Below are 22,432 nucleotides of genomic sequence, written 5' to 3' on the forward strand. Positions count from 1 at the left end.
GTCTGTGTAAGGATTTATTCAGCCAAGTTGGAAGCTCTGGAGTTGCAGAGTTACCCTCCATGCCTTTAGTTAGGTGTGGAGATTTTCGTATTCTCTGTGGTGGATTTTTGTAGTATTTTAATACTGACCGCACAGTACTCTGTCCTGTCTTTTCTTTCTAGCTAGCGTGGCCTCCTTTGCTAAATTCTGTTTTCAGTCTGCGTATGTAATTTCCCTCTCTTCTCACAGTCAATATTTGTGGGGGGCTGTCTTTCCTTTGGGGATTTTCTCTGAGGCAAGATAGTTTTCCTGTTTCTTTCTTTAAGGGTAATTAGCCCTCCGGCTGTGACGAGGTGTCTAGGGAGTGACAGGAACATCCCACGGCTACTTCTAGTTGCGTGTTAAGTTCAGGGTCTGCGGTCAGTATAGAGGCCACCTACTCCAGAGCTTGTCCATGCTGCTCCTGGGCCACCAGATCATAACAGCAGCGTAGAGTTCCAGCGCGTGGGGATGGGGACATCACACAATAGTCGGTGAGCTGGAATCTGAAAACGCTGCTGAAGCATGGCAAGGGCGGCTGAAGCTGTAGCTGACTTTCTAAAAAGGTCAGACAGACGGCATACTTTCACTAGCAGATCCGGCAGCTCCGGGTAGCTTTTCAGAAATCGTTGAACCAAGAGGTTAAGCACATGGGCCAAGCAAGGTGTGTGTATGAGCTCACCTTGCCTCAGAGTAGCCATCAGGTTACGGCCATTGTCACACACGACCATGCCTGGCTGTAGGTTCAGTGGTGTCATCCAAACATCTGACTGCTTTTTCAGCGCTGTCCACAACTCTTCTGCATTGTGCGGTTTGTTACCTATGCAGATTAGCTTCAGCACAGCCTGTTGCCGCTTGACTGAGGCAGTGCTGCAGTGCTTCCAGCTTCTGACTGATGTGTTGATTTCAGAGATGGAGGATGAAGAGGAGGAGGAGGAGGTGCAGGAGCTGTAGACTGTGGGGGCAACCCTGATTGACATAGGGCCAGCAATCCTCAGCATGGGGAGGATGTGTTCCATCCCAAGGTCCAACTGGGTCCCGGCTTCCACTATGTTAACCCAGTGTGCCGTCATTGAGATGTACCGTCCCTACCCACAAGCACTTGTCCACGTGTCCGTGGTTAGGTGGACTTTCCCGGTAACAGCATTGTTGAGGGCACGGGTAATGTTGTGGGACACATGCTGGTGTAATGCCGGTACGGCACACCGGGAGAAATAGTGGCGACTGGGGACCGAGTACCTTGGGATGACCGCCCCCATCAGGTTGCGGAATGCTTCCGTCTCAACAAGCCTAAAAGGCAGCATTTCTAGCACAAGCAGAAGAGAAATATTAGAATTGAGGACTGTGGCCTGTGGGGCGTTGGCTGGGTATTTCTGCTTGCGTTCCAAAGACTGGGTTATAGACAACTGAACGCTGTGCTGGGTCAAGGACGTGGACGGGCTTGCTGATGGTGCTGCTTGACTGTGGGCCACAACAGCTGCAGGGCTAGAGGCATCTTCACATGCACGGTGTACTGGGGATTGGCTTCTATGCAAAACAGTGGAAGAAGCAGTGGTGTGACCAGCAGGCAGTGGTCCTCGAGCCTGGGGTTCAGCCCACAAAGTCAGGTGCTTTGCTTGCATGTGCCTGATCATGCTGGTGGTCAGGCTGGTTGTTTTGCTACCCCTGCTGAAGCAGGCATGGCAGGTGCTGCAAATGGCCTGTTTAGGGTTATCGGCAGAGTCTGTAAAAAATAGCCAGACTCAGGAAGATCTCACAGGTGGAATGGCAACTTCACTCTTCACTAGTCTGTGGCCACCACACTGCTTCTTCCTGCCTGTTGGGGGATATGCCTCCTTCCCCATTTGTGCTGCTGTCCTCGCTACCCATGTCCTCCTGCCAGCTTGGGCCAGTTACTATGACATCCACCACCTCGTCTTCCACATGTGCACCTTGCTCCTCCTCCTGACTTTCTAGAAATTGTGTCTCATCATGGTCCACCTTTTGTGACACTTTCCCACCATTGCCTTTGTGTGACTGGGGCTGGTCAAAGCTTTGGGCAGCTCTACATCCGATCTCATCTTTGCCCACTTCAAGTTGACTGGGAGAGATTTCTGAATCTTGAAATGGAGAACTGAACAGCTCTTCAGAGTGTCCAAGTGTGGGATCAGTTGTCTCAGGGCACTCGGCATGGTGGGAGGAAGGAGGATCAGGGTGAGGAATATCCTGGCCTCACTCACGGCTACTCAGACTTGACCGTGCGGAAGACAAGGTGGTGGTGGTGGTGGCTAAGTGACTGGAAGCATTATCCGCTATCCAACCAACAACCGTTACACACTGCTCTGGCTTCAATAGTTGTGTGCTGCGGTCCACTAGAAACTGGGACAGGAATGTCGAGCGAGAAGATGTGGGTCTTTGTTGTTGTCCACTTTCACCTTGCCCACGGCTTCATCCTCTGGATGCACCATCAGCATCACGTCCACTTCCCCATCCCTTACCTTAACCATTTTAAATGGACTACTGCACTATTTCAAATGCTCAACACAAATGTCTTTATTAGTAGCAAAATAATATCTGATCAGTATGCCTGCAAATCTATGATTTTTCAAACCCAAACACCAGGCAGGCCTCAGCCTGACCTAACAGACTGTATTCAATTTTTTTTTTTTTTAAAGTTAATTTATGCAAAATAGTGCTGTATAGAATTTGAGTATCACACAGCCAAAAAATAAGTACACCAGCCTCCAATGCCCAAACTTGGAGCACAGAGATATATGACGGCTGTAACGGAAATACCACACTGGCAAATCTGTGGCCTTTGAATTTTTTTGATACGAAATAGTGCTGTATAGAATATGACTATCACACAGTCAAAAAATAAGTACACCGGCCTCCAATGACCAAACATGGAGCACGCAGATATATGAGGCCTTTTTCAGTGAATTTAAAACACTAAAAAAAAAGGGAGCACAAGGGTCGCACAGACAACTATGCTACGTATGCCTGACAAACTATAACTTTTCAACAGGCCTCAGTCTGACAGAACAGACTGTATTTTTTTTTTGGGGGGGGGGGAATTTTTGAAAAAAAAAGAAGGAAAAATAGGTATATAGACAGTAAATAAGCTGCAGCAGCAGGCAGTTATGGAGCTTTGGGAGGGATGCAGTGGGAGCAATGGACGCACATACAGTGCCTGCAGGCCTTGCACTGATGTGGATATGCTGTGCCCTGCCTACCTAGCGCTGCAATATCGGGACCCACAAATTAGCCCTAAAAAGGACTTTTGGTTTCTGAGGAGTTGTGGATGTAAGAGTTGCAGACCTACACTCTAAAACCACGATTCTGACCCTATCTCGGCAGCAGCTCTCCCTATTCTCGCTGATATAGGAACAGAATGCGGCGAGCAGGGCGGCGCCAGGTCTCTTATACTCGGGATGATGCTGTGCGGCCCAGCCAATCACTGCACGACCACAACAAAGATGGCTGCCGTGTTTCATGGCCTGGCAGACAATCCCTGCACCGTGATTGGGTCTCTAAAGTCCGCCAAAACTGCTGGGTGGAGACTGCAGTTACCGCCGAATAATACCGGAAAGTTGGCAGAAGGACCTGGTCCTTTAGCCTGCTAGGTCTAGTATTAAAACACTCACAGGGACCTGGTCCTTTAGCCGACTGGGATTTAGCTTTCTCACAGAGAGCAGGCTAAATCCAAGTTGGCAGAAGGACCTGGTCCATTTGGCCAATAATTATAGTATTAACCCCTTCACAACGCATGATGCAGTTATGTCATATATCATAGAAATATAAGAAAAAAAATATTGCTTTTGCTCAATTAAAAAAATACACAAATTTGGAATTGACGTGTTCAGAAAGGTCTGACCAATCAAAATGTAAAATAATCTGATCAGTAAACGGCATAACGAGAAAAAAACTAGAAACGCCATAATTACGTTTTTTTTGGTCGCCGCAACATTGTAATAAAATGAAATAAGAGGTGATCAAAACATGGTATCCGCGCCAAAATGGTATCAATAAGAACTTCCCGCCAAAATAAAAAAAAAATCCCAACGGTGATGTGGATGAAAATATAAGTTATGGGAAAGAAGAAAAATGTAAAAAAAAATGAAAATCGCCAAAGAGTTAAATCACCCCTAGGTGCATGCATGGAAAAAAATCTGTGGTTGTGTGATCTACAAAAATGATCACCAGTAAATAAAACGGGACGCGGATGAGATTGGCGCAGAATATTGTACACACTGAGATTAAGGGGAAAATTCGTGTGTATAATTGTCACATCTAAATAAATGTGTAATCAGATGTCAGATCTAGTCTGCGGCTCAATATTACTGCAAAAAATCACATGACAGGACTCATATATATCTACTAGCTGTACTACCCGGCTTCGCCCGGGTTAATGACTGCTGTTAGCAAAATAGAATGTGTTAACAAAAATTTATTCTGCACACAAAAACCACAAAACAAATAGATAGAAATGTAATTATTAAAAGGCAAAAACTAAGCAAATAGAAGCATTTCACAACATATATTAGCTTTGTTATACTGAGAATGTCTTTGTTGCCTATATTAACCAATCAGAGCTCAGGTTAATTAACTGTAGCAAAATAGAAGCTGAGCTGTGATTGGTTGCTATTGGCAGCCTGATAAATCCCCAGCCAACAGGAAGCCCTCCCCCCTGGCAGTATATATTAGCTCACACATACACATAATAGACAGGTCATGTGACTGACAGCTGCCGTATTTCCTATATGGTACATTTGTTGCTCTTGTAGTTTGCTTATTAATCAGATTTTTATTTTTGAAGGACAATACCAGACTTGTGTGTGTTTTAGGGCAAGTTTTATGTGTCAAGTTGTGTGTGTTGAGTTGCGTGTGGCGACATGCATGTAGCGACTTTTGTGAGATGAGTTTTGTGTGGCGACATGCGTGTAGCAACATTTTGTGTGTTGAGTTGCATGTGACAGGTTAGTGTAGCAAGTTGTGTGCAGCAAGATTTGTGCATGGCGAGTTTTGCGCGTGGCGAGTTTTATGTGTGGTGCATTTTGAGTATGTGCAAGTTTTGTGTGAGGCAACTTTTGCATGTGGTGCAACTTTTGTACATGTGGCAATTTTTCTGTGTGTGCAAGTTTTGCATGAGGTGAGTTTTCCATGAGGTGAGTTTTGCACGTGTGGCGAGTTTTGCGTGAGCCTAGTTTTGCATATGGCGAGTTTTGCATGTAGCGAGTTTTGAGTGGTGACTTTTGTGTTTCGACTTTTATGTGGCGAGGTTGGTGTGTGTGTGTGGTGAAATGTGTGCTGAGGGTGGTATATGTGTTCAAGCACGTGGTAGTGTGTGGCGCATTTTGTGTTTGTGTTCATATCCCCGTGTGTGGTGAGTATCCCATGTCGGGGCCCCACCTTAGCAACTGTACGGTATATACTCTTTGTCGCCATCGCTCTCATTCTTTAAGTCCTCATTGTTCACATCTGGCAGCTGTCAATTTTCCTCCAACACTTTTCCCTTCACTTTTTCCCCATTATGTAGATAGGAGCAAAATTGTTTGGTGAATTGGAACGCGCGGGGTTAAAATTTCACCTCACAACATAGCCTATGACGCTCTCGGGGTCCAGACGTGTGACTGTGCAAAATTTTGTGGCTGTAGCTGCGACGGTACAGATGCCAATCCCGGACATACACACATACACACACACACACATTCAGCTTTATATATTAGATATACCTGTATGTAATCTCCTGTATATAGTATATACCTGTGTGTCATCTCACCTATATATAGTATATATCTGTGTGTCATCTCCTGTATATAGTATATACCTGTATGTCATCTCCTCCTATACATAGCATATACCTGTGTCATCTCCTCCTGTATATACTATATACCTGTAGGTAATCTGCTCCTGTATATAGTATATACCTGTGTGTCATCTCCTCCTGTATATAGTATATACCTGTATGTCATCTCCTCCTGTATGTAGTATGTACCTGTATGTCATCTCCTCCTCTATATAGTATATACCTGTGTGTCATCTCTCCTGTATATAGTATATATCTGTGTGTCATCTCCTCCTGTATATAGTATATACCTGTGTGTCATCTCCCCTGTAAATAGTATATACCTGTGTGTCATCTCCTGTATATAGTATATAGCTGTATGCCATCTCCTCCTGTATTAGCCCTCGTTCACACGTTATTTGGTCAGTATTTTTACCTCAGTATTTGTAAGCTAAAATGGCAGCCTGATAAATCCCCAGCCAACAGTAAGCCCACCCCCTGGCAGTATATATTAGCTCACACATACACATAATAGACTGGTCATGTGACTGACAGCTGCCGGATTCCTATATGGTACATTTGTTGCTCTTGTAGTTTGTCTGCTTATTAATCAGATTTTTATTTTTGAAGGATACCAGACTTGTGTGTGTTTTAGGGCGAGTTTCGTGTGTCAAGTTGTGTGTGTTGAGTTGCGTGTGGCGACATGCATGTAGGGACTTTTGTGAGATGAGTTTTGTGTGGCGACATGCGTGTAGCAACTTTTTGTGTGTCGAGTTGCATGTGACAGGTTAGTGTAGCAAGTTGTGTGCAGCAAGTTTTGCGCATGGCGAGTTTTGCGCGTGGCGAGTTTTATGTGTGGTGCCTTTTGAGTATGTGCAAGTTTTGTGTGAGGCAACTTTTGCATGTGTTGCAACTTTTGTGCATGTGGCAATTTTTCTGCGTGTGGCAATTTTTCTGCGTGTGCAAGTTTTGCGTGTGGCGAGTTTTGCACGTGTGGCGAGTTTTGCATGTGGAGAGTTTTGCGCGTGGCGAGTTTTGAGCGGCGACTTTTGTGTTTCTACTTTTATGTGGCGAGGTTGGTGTATGTGTGGTGAAATGTGCACTGAGGGTGGTATATGTGTTCGAGCACGTGGTAGTGTGTGGCGCATTTTGTGTGTGTGTTCATATCCCCGTGGTGGTGTGATTATCCCATGTTGGGGCCCCACCTTAGCAACTGTACAGTATATACTCTTTGGTGCCATCGCTGTCATTCTTTAAGTCCCCCTTGTTCACATCTGGCAGCTGTTAATTTGCCTCCAACACTTTTCCTTTCATTTTTTCCCCATTATGTAGATAGGGGCAAAATTGTTTGGTGACTTGGAAAGCGCGGGGTTAAAATTTCACCTCACAATATAGCTTTGACGCTCTCAGGGTCCAGACGTGTGACTGTGCAAAATTTTGTGCCTGTAGCTGCGACGCCTCCAACACTTTTCCTTTCACTTTTTCCCCATTATGTAGATAGGGGCAAAATTGTTTGGTGAATTGGAAAGCGCGGGGTTAAAATTTCACCTCACAACATAGCCTATGACGCTCTCGGGGTCCAGACGTGTGACTGTGCAAAATTTTGTGGCTGTAGCTGCTACGGTTCAGATGCCAATCCCGGACATACATACATACATACATACATACACACACACACACATTCAGCTTTATATATTAGATATACAATGAGGAGCCTTCTATCTACTGGGATTTAGCATCTTATATAGAGCAGGCGAAATCCCAGTCACTAAAGGACCTGGTCCCTCTGCCGACTGGGAAATAGCCGACTCTGTGTGAGAAAGCTAAATCCCAGTGCACAGAAGGACCTGGGCCTTTAGCCGACTTGGATTTAGCCACAACCTCAGAGCGACGCCAGCAGCGTGATCAGGTCATGTGATCAGGTCATGTGATCACGCTGCTGACGTCACTCACCTGCGCGGCAGAGCAGGAGCTGCAGATCGACCAGGAGACACAGAGCGGTGGTAAGTGCTCCAGTGGAGCTGAAGACACCGAAGGTGCAGGGGGGGAATTTACTGTGAGTGGGAAAGGGGGGCATATATTGTGGGGGGGATTTACTGTGAGTGGCGATGGGGGAAAATATTGTGGGGGGGATTTAATGTGAGGGGGGATGGGGGGCATATATTGTGGGGGGGATTTACTGTGAGTGGGAAAGGGGGGCATATATTGTGGGGGGGATTTACTGTGAGTGGCGATGGGGGCATATATTGTGGGGGGGATTTACTGTGAGTGGGAAAGGGGGGCATATATTGTGGGGGGGATTTACTGTGAGTGGCGATGGGGGCATATATTGTGGGGGGGATTTACTGTGAGTGGGAAAGGGGGGCATATATTGTGGGGGGGATTTACTGTGAGTGGGAAAGGGGGGCATATATTGTGGGGGGAATTTACTGTGAGTGGCGATGGGGGAAAATATTGTGGGGGGGATTTAATGTGAGTGGCGATGGGGGGCATATATTGTGGGGGGAATTTCATGTGAGTGGGGATAGTGGAATATATTATTGGATTGGGGATATTTAATATGAGTGGAGATGGGGTATTTATTGTGTGTGGGGGGAGATTTGTCATGGGGATGGGGGGATTTAATGTGTGGGGGAGATCTGAGGACACAAAATGAAGAGCAAAGGGGGAGATGGGGGGGCATATATGAGGAAACAGTATGGGGGATGGGTGCAGACAGTTTGGGGTCAAACGGGGGAATGTATGCGGACACAGTATGAGTAGCGATGTGAAAAACGTATGTGGACAGAGTACGGCGAGTGAGGGTGTTGGGATGTGTGCATGCGTAGCATGGGGGTCAGTGTAAGGGCACAGCCAGGAGGGGATAGTATACAAAGGAGGGGGAGTGTGATGAGAGAGTGTCTGAGCGGATGATGCTGCTGGTTGTGCTCCGATCTCTCGGCTGTGAGCGGATGAGGGTGGTAGTGAGGACGCTGCTGGTTGTGCTCCCATCTCTGCTGTGTCTGAGCGGATGAGGGTGGTAGTGAGGATGCTGCTGGTTGTGCTCCGATCTCTCGGCTGTGAGCGGATGAGGGTGGTAGTGAGAACGCTGCTGGTTGTGCTCCGATCTCTTCTGTGTCTGAGCGGATGAGGGTGGTAGTGAGGATGCTGCTGGTTGTGCTCCGATCTCTCGGCTGTGAGCGGATGAGGGTGGTAGTGAGGACGCTGCTGGTTGTGCTCAGATCTCTGCTGTGTCTGAGCAGATGAGGGTGGTAGTGAGGACGCTGCTGGTTGTGCTCAGATCTCTGCTGTGTCTGAGCGGATGAGGGTGGTAGTGAGGACGCTGCTGGTTGTGCTCCGATCTCTCGGCTGTGAGCGGATGAGGGTGGTAGTGAGGACGCTGCTGGTTGTGCTCAGATCTCTGCTGTGTCTGAGCGGATGAGGGTGGTAGTGAGGACGCTGCTGGTTGTACTCAGATCTCTGCTGTGTCTGAGCGGATGAGGGTGGTAGTGAGGATGCTGCTGGTTGTGCTCTCATCTCTGCTGTGTCTGAGCAGATGAGGGTGATAGTGAGGACGCTGCTGGTTGTGCTCCGATCTCTGCTGTGAGCGGATGAGGGTGGTAGTGAGGACGCTGCTGGTTGTGCTCTCATCTCTGCTGTGTCTGAGCGGATGAGGGTGGTAGTGAGGACACTGCTGGTTGTGCTCCGATCCCTCTGCTGTGAGCGGATGAGGGTGGTAGTGAGGACGCTGCTGGTTGTGCTCCGATCTCTCTGCTGTGAGCGGATGAGGGTGGTAGTGAGGACGCTGCTGGTTGTGCTCCGATCTCTCGGCTGTGAGCGGATGAGGGTGGTAGTGAGGACGCTGCTGGTTGTGCTCCGATCTCTGCTGTGTCTGAGTGGATGAGGGTGGTAGTGAGGACGCTGCTGGTTGTGCTCTCATCTCTGCTGGGTCTGAGCGGATGAGGGTGGTAGTGAGGACGCTGCTGGTTGTGCTCCCATCTCTGCTGTGTCTGAGGGGATGAGGGTGGTAGTGAGGACGCTGCTGGTTGTGCTCCCATCTCTGCTGGGTGTGAGCGGATGAGGGTGGTAGTGAGGACGCTGCTGGTTGTGCTCCGATCTCTGCTGGGTCTGAGCGGATGAGGGTGGTAGTGAGGACGCTGCTGGTTGTGCTCCGATCTCTCGGCTGTGAGCGGATGAGGGTGGTAGTGAGGACGCTGCTGGTTGTGCTCAGATCTCTGCTGTGTATGAGCGGATGAGGGTGGTAGTGAGGACGCTGCTGGTTGTGCTCAGATCTCTGCTGTGTATGAGCGGATGAGGGTGGTAGTGAGGACGCTGCTGGTTGTACTCAGATCTCTGCTGTGTCTGAGCGGATGAGGGTGGTAGTGAGGACGCTGCTGGTTGTGCTCTCATCTCTGCTGTGTCTGAGCGGATGAGGGTGGTAGTGAGGACGCTGCTGGTTGTGCTCCGATCTCTCTGCTGTGAGCGGATGAGGGTGGTAGTGAGGACGCTGCTGGTTGTGCTCCGATCTCTCGGCTGTGAGCGGATGAGGGTGGTAGTGAGGACGCTGCTGGTTGTGCTCAGATCTCTGGTGTGTCTGAGCAGATGAGGGTGGTAGTGAGGACGCTGCTGGTTGTGCTCCGATCTCTGCTGTGTCTGAGCGGATGAGGGTGGTAGTGAGGACGCTGCTGGTTGTGCTCTCATCTCTGCTGGGTCTGAGCGGATGAGGGTGGTAGTGAGGACGCTGCTGGTTGTGCTCCCATCTCTGCTGTGTCTGAGGGGATGAGGGTGGTAGTGAGGACGCTGCTGGTTGTGCTCCCATCTCTGCTGGGTGTGAGCGGATGAGGGTGGTAGTGAGGACGCTGCTGGTTGTGCTCTGATCTCTGCTGGGTCTGAGCGGATGAGGGTGGTAGTGAGGACGCTGCTGGTTGTGCTCCGATCTCTGCTGTGTCTGAGCAGATGAGGGTGGTAGTGAGGACGCTGCTGGTTGTGCTCCGATCTCTGCTGTGTCTGAGCAGATGAGGGTGGTAGTGAGGACGCTGCTTGTTGTGCTCCGATCTCTGCTGGGTCTGAGCGGATGAGGGTGGTAGTGAGGACGCTGCTGGTTGTGCTCGGATCTCTGCTGGGTCTGAGCGGATGAGGGTGGTAGTGAGGACGCTGCTGGTTGTGCTCCGATCTCTGCTGTGTCTGAGCGGATGAGGGTGGTAGTGAGGACGCTGCTGGTTGTGCTCTCATCTCTGCTGGGTCTGAGCGGATGAGGGTGGTAGTGAGGACGCTGCTGGTTGTGCTCCGATCTCTGCTGTGTCTGAGCGGATGAGGGTGGTAGTGAGGACGCTGCTGGTTGTGCTCTCATCTCTGCTGTGTCTGAGCGGATGAGGGTGGTAGTGATGACGCTGCTGGTTGTGCTCCGATCTCTGCTGGGTCTGAGCGGATGAGGGTGGTAGTGAGGACGCTGCTTGTTGTGCTCCGATCTCTGCTGTGTCTGAGCGGATGAGGGTGGTAGTGAGGACGCTGCTTGTTGTGCTCCGATCTCTGCTGTGTCTGAGCGGATGAGGGTGGTAGTGATGACGCTGCTGGTTGTGCTCTCATCTCTGCTGGGTCTGAGCGGATGAGGGTGGTAGTGATGACGCTGCTGGTTGTGCTCCCATCTCTGCTGGGTCTGAGTGGATGAGGGTGGTAGTGAGGACGCTGCTGGTTTTTGTCTTGTCGCTGGGGATGTTTGTTCTCCCACTGCTGATTGCGGAGTGTGAACTGCGCTGTAACCTTCACTCTGCAGCCAGGACCTGGCTCCGGAGCTTGTGATGATCCTCTGTTATAATGTGCCGCGTCTTATTACTGGGCCGTGGGGTCTCATGTACGAGGACGCTCGGCCCTCTCTGTTTCGGGGGCTTCACTGTCGCTTTCTTCCCAGCAGGTGGACCTGTCTGACCTCGCCCCGGAGGAGCGATGGAGGTGAGACGTCATTACTGCCTTTATATGCGGCAGTGACGGTGCGGACCAGGCCGTGGTGGACGTTTGTATGGGACTGACAGCCTCTTGCGCAGGATGTACAGGGGTTGTCGGCAGTAGTAGATGCTGTGCTATTATGTCTGTCTGGTTGCAGGGTGGAGCACGCCAGGATGCACGCCAAGCACCGTGGCCACGAGGCGATGCACGCGGAAATGGTCCTCATCCTCATCGCCACGCTGGTGGTGGCGCAGCTGCTGCTGGTGCAGTGGAAGCAGCGACACCCGCGCTCCTACAATGTAAGAGCTGACGTACGGTAAGAGGGGGGTGTCTGCAGCGCTGTGCGGCTCACGGACCCCCGTCACTGCCCGCACCGGCCCCAGGAGGTGACGCGTCCTGTGCCAGTCTGGGGCAGGAGTCAGAGCAGTGGTCTGCAGCCTGGACACCGCCGACAGCTGTTATACTCCAGTCACATCCGGAGCTGCAGCCTCTATTCAGCTGGAGGTTTGCCCCAACTGCAGCTGTGGATGTGACAGGTTGGTTGATCACATCTTGGGCTCTGTGTGTTCTCGCAGATGGTGACGCTGTTCCAGATGTGGATCGTTCCTGTGTATTTCACAGTGAAGCTGCACTGGTGGAGATTCCTGGGAATCTGGATCCTCTTCTCTCTGGTCACCGCATTTATTACCTACAAAGCCACAAGGAAACCACTGGAACAAACCACCCCCAGGTGAGCGCCACAGGCTGCAAGCAGAGACCCATAGGCCGGCGTCACACTCAGCGTAAGACAATACGGTCCGTTTTTTACGGCCGTAATACGGAGAAATGTTCCCAAAATATTGATCCGCAGGCAGGGTGTGTCAGCGTATTTTGCGCATGGCATCCTCCGTATGTAATCCGTATGGCATCCATACTGCGAGATTTTCTCGCAGGCTTGCAAAACCGACATCTAATGGATTTATGTGCTCAAATGTTCGTTAAAACATATATACAGTATATATATATATATATATATATATATATATATATATATATATATATATATATATATATATATATATATATATATATATATATATATATATATATATATACTAGATTGTGGCCCGATTCTAACGCATCGGGTATTCTAGAATATGCATGTCCCCGTAGTATATGGACAATGATGATTCCGATTGTGCCCGTCGCTGATTGGTCGAGGCAACCTTTTTGACATGATCGTCGCCATGGCAACCATTATGACATCTACATCGATACTGTGCCCGTCGCTGATTGGTCGAGGCCTGGCGGCAGAATGTGCCCGTCGCTGATTGGTCGAGGCAACCTTTATGACATCATCGTCGCCATGCTGTGCCCGTCTCTGATTGGTCGAGGCCTGGCGGCCTCGACCAATCGGAGACGCGGGATTTCCAGGACACACAGACAGACAGACAGAAAGACAGACAGACAGACAGACAGACAGACGGAAAAACCCTTAGACAATTATATATATAGATATGTCATTGATACACATATATATATATATTCTGTATTTATATTTAATTCAGCGCGAGATATGTGAAAAGCCGGTAATTTAATTGCCGGCTTTTCATTTCTCCTTCACAAACCCGACAGGATATGAGACATGATTACATACAGTAAACCATCTCATATCCCCTTTTTTATTTTTGCATATTCCACACTACTAATGTTAGTAGTGTGTATGTGCACAATTTGGGCGCTGTAGCTGCTATTGGATTAATAATGGATAGGTGACATAATTGACGCCTCTCCATTATTAATCTGGCTTAATGTCACCTTACAATAGCAAGGTGACATTAACCCTTCATTACCCCATATCCCACCGCTACAGGGAGTGGGAAGAGAGTGGCCAAGTGCCAGAATAGGCGCATCTTCCAGATGTGCCTTTTCTGGGGTGGCTGGGGGCAGATGTTTTTAGCCACGGGGGGGCCAATAACCATGGACCCTCTCTAGGCTATTAATATCTGCCCTCAGTCACTGGCTTTACCACTCTGGCGGAGAAAATTGCGCAGGAGCCCATACCAATTTTTTCCGCCAGTTAACCCTTTATTTTACAAAATACAGCGCCCAAATTTTGCACATACACACTACTAACATTAGTAGTGTGGAATATGCAAAAAAAAAAAGGATATGAGATGGTTTACTGTATGTAACCATGTCTCATATCCTGTCGGGTTTGTGAAGGAGAAAGAAAAAGCCGGCAATTGAATTACCAGCTTTTCACTAACACCGCTGTGTATTTCTCGCAAGTCACACTGCTGGTCCGTGTGGAATCCGTATTTTTCTCGCCCCCATAGACTTTCATTGGCGATTTTTTATTTTTATTTTTTTTTGCGCAATACGGTGACAAACGCAGCATGCTGCGATTTTCTACGGCCGTACAAGACCATATATTACGGATGCGTAATATATGGCTGATAGGAGCAGCCCCATAGAGAATAATTGGGCCGTGTGTTATGCGTATTTTACGGACGTAGTTTATGCGCTCATACGTCCGTAAAACTCGCTAGTGTGACGCCGGCCTTATAGGTACAGGGTGGTGCAGGGACCAGGCGAGGCCCTGTGCCGACCAGAAATGAGATGGGTCATTCAGCGGCATGTCCACCTCTCTGTAACATTACACAGCACATGAAGGGTTAATGAAAAGTGGAGTCACTGTCTCCATACATTACTTATACTGATCCTGTATTACAGTCTCCAGTGCTGCACTCACTATTCTACTGGTGCAGTCACTGTGTACATACATTACACTACTGATCCTGAGTTACATCCTGTATTATTCTCCAGAGCTGCACTCACTATTCTGCTGGTGCAGTCACTGTGTACATACATTACACTACTGATCCTGAGTTACATCCTGTATTATACCCCAGAGCTGCACTCCCTATTCTGCTGGTGCAGTCACTGTGTACATACATTACACTACTGATCCTGAGTTACATCCTGTATTATACCCCAGAGCTGCACTCCCTATTCTGCTGGTGCAGTCACTGTGTACATACATTACACTACTGATCCTGAGTTACATCCTGTATTATACCCCAGAGCTGCACTCACTATTCTGCTGGTGCAGTCACTGTGTACATACATTACATTACTGATCCTGAGTTACATCCTGTATCATACTCCAGAGCTGCACTCGCTATTCTGCTGGTGCAGTCACTGTGTACATACATTACATTACTGATCCTGAGTTACATCCTGTATTATACTCCAGAGCTGCACTCACTATTCTGCTGGTGCAGTCACTGTGTACATACATTACATTACTGATCCTGAGTTACATCCTGTATTATACCCCAGAGCTGCACTCACTATTCTGCTGGTGCAGTCACTGTGTACATACATTACATTACTGATCCTGAGTTACATCCTGTATTATACCCCAGAGCTGCACTCGCTATTCTGCTGGTGCAGTCACTGTGTACATACATTACACTACTGATCCTGAGTTACATCCTGTATTATACCCCAGAGCTGCACTCACTATTCTGCTGGTGCAGTCACTGTGTACATACATTACATTACTGATCCTGAGTTACATCCTGTATTATACCCCAGAGCTGCACTCACTATTCTGCTGGTGCAGTCACTGTGTACATACATTACATTACTGATCCTGAGTTACATCCTGCATTATACCCCAGAGCTGCACTCCTATTCATAGATAACATAGTTATTGAGGTTGAAGGAAGACTTTAAGTCCATCTAGTCCAACTCATAGCCTAACCTAACATGCCCTAACATGTTGATCCAGAGGAAGGCAAAAAAAACACACGTGGCAAAGAGTAAGCTCCACATTGGGGAAAAAAATTCCTTCCCGACTCCACATGCGGCAATCAGATTAGTTCCCTGGATCAACGCCTTATCAAGGAATCTAGTGTACATACCCTGTAACATTATACTTTTCCAGAAAGGCATCCAGTCCCCTCTTAAATTTAATTAATGAATCACTCATTACATCATACGGCAGAGAGTTCCATAGTCTCACTGCTCTTACAGTAAAGTACCGGCGTCTGTTATTATGCTTAAACCTTCTTTCCTCCAGACGTAGAGGATGCCCCCTTGTCCCTGTCTCAGGTCTATGATTAAAAAAATCATCAGAGGGGGGGCGTGGCCTGGACCAGGAACCGAGCAGACGTGTCTTGGAAGTGCTCCTCGGTCCCTTTTGGAAAATAGGGTGGAAATAGGCTTTTTTCGCCCGGCGGACCCCAGATTGAAGGATCCTCGGTGTCCCACACACACCCGGGCTGACACACTTACCGGTGCCCGCCGCGCCGACGAGAGACGGAGCGCCTCCACTGTGAGCCGCCATCGCTACACGTGGGCAGGAACCCAGAGGCAGAAGCGCACTGCTCCGGTGGCAGAGGAGCAGCGGTGTGAGTGCCGGCGCGAGGGAGCACGCCCGGGATCACGGCGCTGCCCTGAGAAGATCCGGTGAGTGGGGAGCAATTAGAACGGGCGGTCGGCAGCAGTTAGAAGACGCGGCGGCCATCTTAACACCGGAGCACTGCAATATATGACAGACAGACTGTGGCCCCGGTCACCAACGGGGAGACCCCGCTTCACCTTCTAAGTGATCACTCACCTGCCGGTTCGGTGTCCGAGGTGGGGTGACTGGCCGCAGTGCATACAAGACCCTGGGAGCGCCGTACATGCTCTCCCTCTCCCTGATCTCTCTTTTTTTTTTGGCGCCAATAGTCACCATCTTGCAGGGAGACAAAAATACAGCCCGAGGGAGTTAACAACTATGAGTCAGGAGGAACAGTCACATCTTTATAGAGCTCCTGCCTAGCACTAGTTACTCATTGAATTTAACTAATTAAAAATCATAAAAATAACTCCCCTTAGTGGACACAAGGTTGGACTTGATCCCGGAGTATTTTGTGGAGGATCTTCATTTCCTGCTCTCCCATACCTTTTTGTTTATGCGGAGCGCCCCCACACCGCCGCAGGGCCGAGGGGTACCCGGAGCCGGGCCTCTAGGTCTCAGTCTCGGGGTTGTCACGGTGGCTAGACCCGGTCCGTGGCCCTGTCCGTCAGTGGGGGACGTCCGGTACAATAAGTGGTGATAATGGTTGCGGTGTAGCGGTGCAGTGGTGGGATGCAGGTCGTGGTAAATAACGAGGACACCAGGTTGCAGTCTCTTTACCTCTTTACTGGAGATCTCTGAGTCCTCAGTCCAGAATACGGTTCACCAGGCTGCGCAAATCCGACCGGTCCAATGGCACCTCCAGAGTTCTCCTCTCAGGTGGAAATCTGTGCCTTCCTTCTAGCGCTATGTGTTGTAGTCCTTCCCTGCTGTGCTCACGGAAAGTGACCCCACAACGGTTGTGTCTGTTTCTTAAGTTCCCTCACAACTCGATTTGATGTTCCTCTGTAATCCACCCCTCCCTGTATTCAGGTTGGAATGGCACCCGTTTGTCAGGTAGGCCTGGAGTTCTTCCGGGACCCTAGAGTCGCCCCTCTCCCGCAATTGCCCCCCAAGACTTCATAGGTGATATGTGGTAGACAGCCCGCCTGAGACCGACTGTCCTGCCGCTGTTTGGAGTATGGCTTGAAGCTGTATTCTAATCCACTCCCTCGGCGTTCCGGCCACCGGTATTGCGCCTCAGCAAGGTGCTGCCTCTTTCAACAAAACCCCTGCTGGTATTCTCCTTCTGCTTGATCTCGTTTCTCACTCAGCACAATCTGTCTCGCTTCTAGTCCTTTCTCGGGCACCGCCGCTATGCTGAGCAGGCACGGTCCCTTTACGTTCTTTCAATGCCAAGCCTCTGCCAGGATCCCACCCCTGGCAGAGACCCTACAGTCTCTCCCTTCACAACACCCTCTGCCACAAGGTGTTGCTCCGTTCAATCCCGTCAGCGTTCTCTCTAACTTCCTGCCTGACCCCCAGTTTACCCACTATGGTGGGGAGTGGCCTAATGAATAGCACCCTTAGCTCCCCCCGGAGGCCCAGCTGTGAAACATATTGGTGTCTGTGATACCTGATTGGAGGAACTCCTTCAGTGCCATCGAACGTACCATGGCTCCCCTTAGCGGCGAAGCCACAGTACTGCAACGACCAGGACTCTGGGGCGCTGCACTCCCCCCTGGTTAAACACAGTACTCCGGGACTGGGAAGAAAAACAACAATACAGATTAGCAAAAAGATATACAATTTTGTTGAGTGCAAAACAATAAGTATACTTGAACAGGCTTCCCTTTATGGGAGGTGAGGACACTTGAACGTTACAAACATAGTCAACTTTATAAATTACAGGCTATACATAACTCCTGTTACCCAACCGGGTATTCTACTTAGTGCAAATACTGGAACAATAAATTAACATTGCCTTTAAGAAACTTACACTCTTAGTCTTCCAAAGGCCTTCCTATAATCACATTACAGGGCAAGGTAACTTTACATTCTCCTACTTTGAACCTGCAGGACCGCCTGTCCCTATGGCACCAGACCTACTGCCTCTCCTTTCTTTTACAGGACCGCCCCGTTCAGCCAGGGCCTACTGCCTTTCGCTACTATACATAGTATAGACATAACATTCCTTTCGTTTAAAGAACTCTGAGCCAGCTCTACTCGGCTCCTTTAAGGACTCACTCTCTAACCCCTACGGGTTCACTTTCTGTCCTTAGTAACAAAGTAACTTTCTATGGGGACGCAGGGTTTACCTTCTATCCTCACCTTCATCATTACTTCTTTACTTTCAGCTATGCAGATCTCTACTTCTACCCCTACGGGCGCTCTGCATCTTTTCCTTTTGCAAAACATTATTTAGGATTCACATTTTAACAAATTCAACACATATAACTTTTCATGTAAAACAGTTACATTTCTTTTCAAAGCATCATTATCACAGTACTGTTCTGCAACAGTATCACTTTCAAGTGCAATTCTTCACATCCCCTTTAAGAGGGGACCAAGTCTTTCCGAGGTAGCTCGTCTTCTCAGCCTACCAGTCCATGCAAAGGTTCCGGTATGGTATCTTCGCAAAGTGTCTTTAACTGGAACCAGTAGGAAAGGTATCTTCACAAAGTGTCTTTGGCTAAAACCAGTAGGGAGCACCTTTAAGAAGGTGCAAACTATTTACATTTTTCAGAGTATCGAGGTTTATTCTTCTTCCGGTGGCTTTGGTTCCTGGACCCCAGCCACCGTGGTGCGGATACCGGCGGCAAGCCCCGCAGGAACCACCTGGTCGCCTGTTGTCTGAACCTGAAGCCTAACTCTGTCGGCAAGTTCGGGAGCTGCCACAAAGCGCACAGTAGAAACAGTAACAAGGTCTGGCAGCCCTGGATTGACCATAGTTGGGGCCACAGGTGACATTCTCTCAGGCTCACATCGCTGAACTTTCCGGGCCCGCCATCCTTGTGCATTCCAGTGACGGGTGTACGTCACCTGATCCCCTTCCCAGAGTGGTTCGCCTTCTCGATCACAGCAGGGAGTTTCCACGTCGTAGCCGGCAACGAAGATGCCAGTAGGTAAACCCGATTCCCAAATGGAACCCCACCCCTTCTTTGGGTGGAATGCCGCCACCGTTCCTCGCCTTACAGCATCCGTCCCATCATAGATCATTTTTTTGCTCTGCAGTTCCCGTTTTTCATCTTCAGTGCGCTGCCCCCAGTGCTGGAGCACGCATTGTTTGTATTGGTCCCAGGTAAGTATCGCAATAGTGAGACCCTCCACTGGAATCCCATCCTGCTCGACCCAGGGGATATCCCATCGGAACATCACCCCTCCTGGGTCCATTTCTATGGGCTCTCCCCACCTGGTTGGCAATGGTGGTAACAACTTCCCCAACGCGCCGGGGGTGAGAACCGCCCGGTCGATTGTAAATGCGGGGTTACTGTTGTGGGGAGGATCGGTCAGGAGAGCAGAACCGTCCAGGGGAGTAGGGGTGCCGCCCATACCTGCGCCTAATATGGTTCCATCGGTGTCGCTCTGATCCGTTAACGAGGACACTGGAATCGGCTGCAGCCCGGACCGGGGCTCCTCCAATGGGATGCTCGGATTCGGCTCCGCTTGCTGTGGTTCCTCCTCCTCTAGCTCCGAGGTCGGGATTGGTGGACGTAGCTCCGCTGTCGGGTCCGCAGGCTTCCGGTCCATCTCCGGTGAAGAAGGGCAGGCCGGAACCGCTTCTTCCTCGCTCAGGCGCTCGCCGTTCATCATCGCTGCCTGATAGTCGATGGCAGTGCATGCACCTAACTCCGCCATTTCTCCGGGGTCGGGCTTCTCCGTCACCAGCCTCTCGCCGTCGCATGTCAAGGGGTGTTTCTCTTCTGCTTTGGGGCAGGTCATTTCTCTGCAGCCAGAAGTGCAGGGGGCGGTAGCCATTTCTCGCGCCACACTGAAAGTCTCCGCCCATAACACGCCCTCCTTCCTCTCGGGAGTAGCAATGGCGGCGCCTTTTGGCGGGAACTTTTGGCGGCTAATGGCGCAGCACAGTCTTGCAATAAAGTACAGTCCAAGCACAACAAATCACAGTCTCTAGGCACACATGACATGATTCTTCAGGCTTAAGTAGATCCTGTTCGTGACGCCAAGTTGCGGAGCGCCCCCACACCGCCGCAGGGCCGAGGGGTACCCGGAGCCGGGCCTCTAGGTCTCAGTCTCGGGGTTGTCACGGTGGCTAGACCCGGTCCGTGGCCCTGTCCGTCAGTGGGGGACGTCCGGTACAATAAGTGGTGATAATGGTTGCGGTGTAGCGGTGCAGTGGTGGGATGCAGGTCGCGGTAAATAACGAGGACACCAGGTTGCAGTCTCTTTACCTCTTTACTGGAGATCTGAGTCCTCAGTCCAGAATACGGTTCACCAGGCTGCGCAAATCCGACCGGTCCAATGGCACCTCCAGAGTTCTCCTCTCAGGTGGAAATCTGTGCCTTCCTTCTAGCGCTATGTGTTGTAGTCCTTCCCTGCTGTGCTCACGGAAAGTGACCCCACAACGGTTGTGTCTGTTTCTTAAGTTCCCTCACAACTCGATTTGATGTTCCTCTGCAATCCACCCCTCCCTGTATTCAGGTTGGAATGGCACCCGTTTGTCAGGTAGGCCTGGAGTTCTTCCGGGACCCTAGAGTCGCCCCTCTCCCGCAATTGCCCCCCAAGACTTCATAGGTGATATGTGGTAGACAGCCCGCCTGAGACCGACTGTCCTGCCGCTGTTTGGAGTATGGCTTGAAGCTGTATTCTAATCCACTCCCTCGGCGTTCCGGCCACCGGTATTGCGCCTCAGCAAGGTGCTGCCTCTTTCAACAAAACCCCTGCTGGTATTCTCCTTCTGCTTGATCTCGTTTCTCACTCAGCACAATCTGTCTCGCTTCTAGTCCTTTCTCGGGCACCGCCGCTATGCTGAGCAGGCACGGTCCCTTTACGTTCTTTCAATGCCAAGCCTCTGCCAGGATCCCACCCCTGGCAGAGACCCTACAGTCTCTCCCTTCACAACACCCTCTGCCACAAGGTGTTGCTCCGTTCAATCCCGTCAGCGTTCTCTCTAACTTCCTGCCTGACCCCCAGTTTACCCACTATGGTGGGGAGTGGCCTAATGAATAGCACCCTTAGCTCCCCCCGGAGGCCCAGCTGTGAAACATATTGGTGTCTGTGATACCTGATTGGAGGAACTCCTTCAGTGCCATCGAACGTACCATGGCTCCCCTTAGCGGCGAAGCCACAGTACTGCAACGACCAGGACTCTGGGGCGCTGCACTTATATTCAGCTGCAACTCAATTTCTACAGTAATTTCTTACTACATTGAGAAATGGACTATCTCCTAGACTGATTTTCTCCACTACTTGACAGACATCTAGCGACATCTGGTGCCCAATATCGGAACTAGAAGTACATTTTATAATATACAAAAAAGACTCAACTAGCCACTGTTTGCCCCCACTGCTACAATAGTGACACCTAGTGTCCATGTTGGGCTCTAATTCTGTGCACACTATGAGGATTATCTAAAAAATCCTCTTCTTGGAGGCGCATGTGCGGCCTTCAGCGATGATAGTTATATCTTGCTGATCTCCGCTACCCGACTTACTTATTTAGGCCCTAATCAGCACCTGAATTACGCCAAGCACACCGCAACTGGACTCACTGCTCCCTCAGGAGACCCTCCTGACGATGCCTAGGAAGGGAGGTGCGGCACAAACACCAGGCCGCAATATTGCAGACCTTCTTCAGAGTAGCAGCATTTCCAAGATGACTACTACGACTCCTCTTCCCTCGGTCTCTACAGGAAACACAGGAGATATACTGGACCAAGATGAGACCAGTCCCCATATGGAGACAACGATCTCCACGGCAACCCTTACCAAATCCTTGCAAGAGACTTTTCGATCTGAGCTTACTTCAGCCATGCAGAAGATCTCTTCTCAGATACAGGATATTATGCAGCGTACGGTGGCCCTGGAGGAAAAGATGGACGCCACTGCAGATGCGTTGGAAGAAGATCGCGAAACCCTCAAACTACACGCAGAACGTGTCGCAGAACTAGAACTCCGATGCGAAGACTATGAGAACAGATCACGTCGGGGTAATCTGCGGATCAGGGGACTTCCCGAAAATATTGTAGCTCTCAAAGACACTGCTACTGCCCTCTTTACCGCGCTGCTCCCTGACACAGATCAATCCATGCTGCATATCACCAGAATCCATAGAGCCCTGGGCAGACCACGTAATAATGATATACCCAGGGATGTGATCCTAAAACTACATT

The 22,432-nt window shown here is 49.8% G+C and overlaps 1 pseudogene across 1 annotated transcript in view; it reads left to right on the top strand.

Moving 5' to 3' along the window:
* Window positions 1-22,432, top strand: part of LOC143817410 (uncharacterized) — a 52,046-nt pseudogene that overhangs the window by 13,313 nt on the left and 16,301 nt on the right. The window contains exons 2-4 of the transcript XR_013224137.1: window positions 11,673-11,713; window positions 11,865-12,006; window positions 12,283-12,437. The product of XR_013224137.1 is annotated as an uncharacterized LOC143817410 (transcript). The remainder of the gene's footprint in view (window positions 1-11,672; window positions 11,714-11,864; window positions 12,007-12,282; window positions 12,438-22,432) is intronic.

The sequence above is a fragment of the Ranitomeya variabilis genome, chromosome 3 (genome assembly GCF_051348905.1).
Source record: "Ranitomeya variabilis isolate aRanVar5 chromosome 3, aRanVar5.hap1, whole genome shotgun sequence".
NCBI lineage: Eukaryota > Metazoa > Chordata > Amphibia > Anura > Dendrobatidae > Ranitomeya > Ranitomeya variabilis.